This window comes from Olea europaea, chromosome 16 (genome assembly GCF_002742605.1).
Source record: "Olea europaea var. sylvestris chromosome 16, O_europaea_v1, whole genome shotgun sequence".
In the NCBI taxonomy this organism is placed as follows: domain Eukaryota; kingdom Viridiplantae; phylum Streptophyta; class Magnoliopsida; order Lamiales; family Oleaceae; genus Olea; species Olea europaea.
This window is the reverse complement of record NC_036252.1, coordinates 17,952,786-17,958,812: the sequence shown is the minus strand read 5'-3', so window position 1 is coordinate 17,958,812 and position 6,027 is coordinate 17,952,786.

Below are 6,027 nucleotides of genomic sequence, written 5' to 3'. Positions count from 1 at the left end.
TCATAAAACCAAGCAAATGGTTTTTGAGAAAGATAACTGCCAGCTGTATTCAACATGTTATCATGAATTTTGTGATTAAATTTAATGATTCACAGAAGTAGATAATTGGACATACATGTTTCTTCTATTACATGCACTGTAGGGAAATAGTTGTTCAACCACAGTTGATTCATCAAGTCTTGTTACGAGCAGTCAATCAACCGAATAAACAAGAGATGTGATTTAATATAAATGGAAGATTCTGTCGCTTCTCAATTGCTGAATTTTGCCTTATGACTAGATTGCGACGGTCATAAGCCATGATGTGAAAATGATATTTCTATCACTGGATGATGATGCTCCTGAATATGTGTGGCTAGATTAGGGATCATTTATCTAACACCAATTACCTATTTGCCACATCATAAGCCAAGGTGGTAGACCATTACATTTTTGCACTTGATGATGATTTTGAGACTTTGAACATGTTCCCTTGAGGGAAATATCTCTTTGAATTGATGTTATCATCATTGAAGAAGGGTTTGGAGAAAGAAACAAGCCACTACATGTTGTTTGGCTTTTTAATTGCTTTTCAAGTGTGGTTGTATGAGTGTATACTTGGTATTGAGGAAAATGTGGCTACATGTGTGGGTAAAAATATCCTCAGATAATGAATTAGAGTGCTCACAAACACCCTTCTGTAGCATTTTTGAATGAGAAGGTGTTTTCCAATGAGAATGTAAGTTTGACCTAAAATTCGAAATGTCTTGCTAATCATATTTAAGATATGACATATGTGTAACGTTTTTTAAATTTTACATCCATCAGGGTCAGGTAAATGATATTGATCCAACTAATCTTAAGCTTATGGTACCGTACATGACATGTTCGAAATGTGAAATGTAGTTATATTGTGACATGAAATACAATATGTTTGTGACCTGTAATGTTTTAATGTGATGTGCAATTTTATTGTGATTTGAATGTTTTGAATTTTTGTTACGTCAATATAATACCACACGTGACTTTCTATATGTGACTTGCAAGATTATAATGTTACCTGTTACAATAATGTTACATGCTACATTAATGTGATCTGAAACATTTCAATGTGAATTGTAGTGTGAACATGAATTTAAAATATATCTTATGTAACTTTATGTTCTGTATAATGTGATCTAACTTGTATTACTATCTAAACTGATTTTGTTTGTGTTGTTTGCATTGCATGACAGATGTGCCATACTAAAAGCCAAAATAGCCACATGAGAACGTTGAGATTTTCGAATATCAGGTGGGCAAAAGAAAGTCTACCCTCCCCATTCACACCAAGGTCACTTCGTAACTATTAATTCCATATGTTGGTGTGCCACAGAAAAAAGCAAATGTAGAAAATGTTCCATAGCCAAAGGTGAATATAAAAGTCACAGATGATGATTTTGTGATTCCACCTCCAAAAGGAAAGAATGGAGCTGCAAACTTGAGCTCTGCAGGTTATACTCGACCTACTCATCATCCTGAGTGTTCATGCATTGAAGTAAGTTATTTTTTGTTAACAAATTGAAGAAGCTTACTGATATACAAGCCAACTAATTTTAAAATTTATAAGGATTGTGGCTTACTGAAAAAAGATGGATGTGGAGATGTTCAAGCTTTATGTTTAGAGCTTGCGTCATTCAAATAGTTTCTCGAAATTGAATGATGTCATTCACACTCAAAAGGTTTTAAAAGACAGGATGAGTGACATAAAGTCGTCTCTTGAAACTTTTGTCAGTTCAATTTCTGACATTTTATCTTCATTTATGGATGAAGTTCATTCAAAATTATTTGGAAAAGGAGCTTATGAGGAATAGGTATGTAGCTAAATACCAATGAATATTTATCATTCAATGTAATTTTATCATTTTTATTGAATGCAATTTTGTGCTATTAGAAACAAGAAGAAAATGTCGATGATGTGGCTTACAAGAAAGGCACAGGTCACATGAATCTTGGTCACGACATCTCCATTGAATATGATTTCGAAGGTCTTTCATTTGATCTTGGTGTTGGCAACCCACAAAGTTAGATGATAAGTATGTTTTATACACTTATGTAGACCTAAAAATATAGACATTTAATAGTTCTTTAAAGCAATTATAGCCTAATTTATTGTATAATTCATTTATTAGGTAAAACTCGATGGTTGAAAGTTAAATTGAAAGAAAGAAGCGAAAAATGGCGAAGTACAAAGTTAAGAACCAAATTGTAAATATTCAATGGTTGAATTGGACCATAAGAGATATTTTGAAGATTGATGGGAGTCAATCTGATGCAATTAGAAGTCAAAAATGAATGAAATATTATCAGAATATTACCATAAATCGACTTCCAATTACATGATATATCTTCCAGATTTTTAGTCAATGATTGCGACCAATTTTTGGCATAGTAAACGTCCGAATTGGAAAATATCTATCTCTAGAAAACTTGTATCCCTTTTAGTTAGGTTTCCAACACATTTTGAATCAACACAATCGGATATTAGAAGACAAAGTTATGCTCAAAACACTAACTGCTGTGTAGAGATAAAAAAATCCGCGCAAGAGTGTAACTTTTCTTATTCAATTAGAACTCTTTTGAAAACCAATTTGGGTGTGATTTTTCACCAATTTTCGACCACTACAGATACCCAATAGGAGAATACATGAACAGGGCTCTAATACATATCTCTTATACATAATATATTCATTTATTCATCAATTATCATCATCAAACGAGGAGAATTCTTTGTTTTCGTGAGAGAATTGAAGGGGACTTGCAAGAATTTAATCAAGTGAAGATTCAAACTTGGTATTGGACAAATAAGAGAGAGCGCAAGTGGAGATTCGTTAAGAAACCATTGAAGAGATTCAAGATTTCAAAATTTATCTTTATCTTCTCAATTTATCAAAAATATGGGTTATATCCTTCCACTTATACATGATTTCTTATAATTTCAATATGTTAGGCTAGTTTTATACATTGTTAGGATGAGATGAATCATTGTTATGATATTTTTAGCTTTTAATTAATTATTTTGACTTTAGTTTGATTTTATTTGTGGATGTTTATTATCGTTCCTTTTAATTGTTTGATCACCAACTGAATTATTAGTGAATTTTATTGTTATCGAGAGAGGCAATAGAATTTTAGCACAATATAATAAACATTGTAAGGTTTGATAGAGATAGAGATATACATCTATGCTTTATATGGTTTCAATAAGTGTTCTAGTACTTATTAATGCATTTATCATATTTGCATCTTTCATTGAGAGATAGGAGGATCACATGAGGGAAATAAATTTGATTGTTATTGAGAGAGGCTTTCAATTAAATTAAGAACATTGACTAACATGAATGATTTCAAATTGTCAATTTAATTGTTAGACTAAAACTGGAATAACAAGGGGGATTCTACATCTTAGCAATATTTCTTTCGAATTTGATAAATTTTCTTTACATTGCTTTCTATTTAGTTGATATATTTTATATTGTTTAGTCACAAATCGATTTTGCTATTTGATTAAGAGTAGTGTTAGCTTTAACTAGATCAAACACATAATTCTTGTGAGTTCGACACTCTACACATCACTTTATTACTTGTTCACGATCCCGTCCACTTGCAGGTAATCAAACGATCATTAGACAACGGCTAATGATGCATTTTTTGCAAAAAAAAAAGAAGTACAGAAGCAAGTCGAAGAAGTCATTGCACGTGTGCTACAGTCTACTGAAGTTAACAAAAAAGAGAGAAGATGGGCAGTAATATTTAAAAATTTTATTTTCAAGTTTCATCTAATTATTCTTGTGCTAACTCATTATAGTTTTTATAGTTTAGGCTCAGAAACTCACACCTGCACCGACTTTTTCTGGACTACCAGTCAAAAGGGCACATAAACCATCAAAAAGGCTACAATCTCCATTTATTATGATGGATGCACGTCAAGTTACCATTTGAGCAAAATCTGATACAGTAAACATTATTTTTCAAAACTATTTAAACGAAGTGGACAGTGTAAATATGATTTCATTTCAAAATTGGTTTGATAGGGGATATAAGCCTCGAAATAAGTATATTTAATGCATACTATTAGCATTAATGTGACTGAAAATTTCTAATATGACCTTTCATTAAATTTTGTGACTACAACAGGGTGGGTCACACTTCATTAGTTCTGGCCACAACGTAATATAAATGTAGTTACATTCTTGTTACTTTTACTGATGATTGCATATTTTGTGTATACAGGGCGAAATTCAATGTGACTGATGTTATAAGTCCACCATTTTTATGTGGGACAGTTCCTGTCCATAAAAAATTTGATGGCATTCTTTGATTGATTCTAACTCTTCATTAAATAGTACAATATGATATTGCATCCATTTTTTTATGTATGGAAATTTTTTTCACATAACTTGTGCCTGTTATTTTTTATTCGTTACAACATTTGGATGCTTACTTTTATTACATTAGACAATTTGCAAAGTTAGGGGATAGTGTGATGAAGGTAACAACCACAGACTGCATCTTTGACAAATTCGACAATTATACCCTAATTTTGTCAAAGAACCCAGCATTGTGAATGAGAAGCAGGAACTTCTCAAAACCATCAACGGTGAAAAGGTTAGCATTTAATACATCTTGGAGAAAGGTTGAATATGTTCTTCTGCCCATCATGCCTACAAATCAGGCTCATTAGATACTAGGATAGTTGGACATTAATAAACGTGTCTTGTACATTTTCAATTCTAGCAACAAAAACATATAGAGGCAATATGGTTTGTGAAGGGGTAGTACCCATGGTGAAGATACTTTCACACTTGTTGAAAGTGATTGATTTGTGGTTGAAAACCAATGATGGTGGAGATGAATAGTCTAAAGAGCTTACTGTTGACATTGTGCCTGATTTACCTCAGCGATAAAATGTGTATGATTGCCTGTCTTCATTTTACAACAGTAAAAATTTTCATCCTTATTTGGTATTTACTTATGTCTATCTTCTACAAATATTGTATGCAAGATTGTGGTGCTTTTGTGATCAAGTATGCACAATTTTTGTTACACAATGATATTTTCAAGATACTAAAGCTATTTGATGCTAGGAAAGCTAGGACAGAACTTGTAGCCTTATTTTTCAAGTATAAACAACAAAGACTATGTGAAAGAGGCAAAACAACGTCAAATGAATGATGAAATTGTTGATCGAATTGATGTCTGGGTAGATTAGGTTGATCTATGTTGGAGAAGATACTTAGCTGATGATGATTTTTCCGATGGATATTTTTTGTATGAATTGTTGGTGGATGTTTTGTAACTCAATTGCATACTGGATAAGTATTTGCATATCAAGTTTGTGAAGGAATTATTGTATTTTCATCGTGGTACTGTGCAATTTTTTGGTAAACAAATATATTGCACTTGTTTGGACAGACAGGAGATAGGTTCTATCAATTATGGACACGTCACAAGTTGTTACATTCAGACATGTGCTATTAATGCAGAAAGAATTAGGTCACAATTAATCAAAATTTTCACTAACATGTCACATCTAGTAATAATCACAGATGGTCATAACATGTGAAACAACCAAATTATAAACTACAACAATTTTCAATCAAGAAAATCAATTTAAATTAACTAAAAATACTTCCAAAAACTTCACATATATAATTATTGTACCAGTAAACCATAACAAATTCTCAAACAAACCATCAATATTCAATATCTCCTTCTCTTGTAAGCTCCATTTATTAATGCTAATTGTAAATTTCACAATTTCAATTTTTCCAACAAGTTTAAACTGTGAAATCATGAGATGCAAATCATACAACTACAGCCACCCAAATCAATAAATTCCATTTAAATTAATTGTAAACACTTCCTATAATTGTACATAATCATCATACAAGTTTTGTCAATTACATATAGGTCACAACTCGTCACATTCAAACATGTGCTATTAATGTAGAAACAATTAGGTCACAAACAATTAGTCAAATTTTTTCACGAGTAGGTCCCATCCAA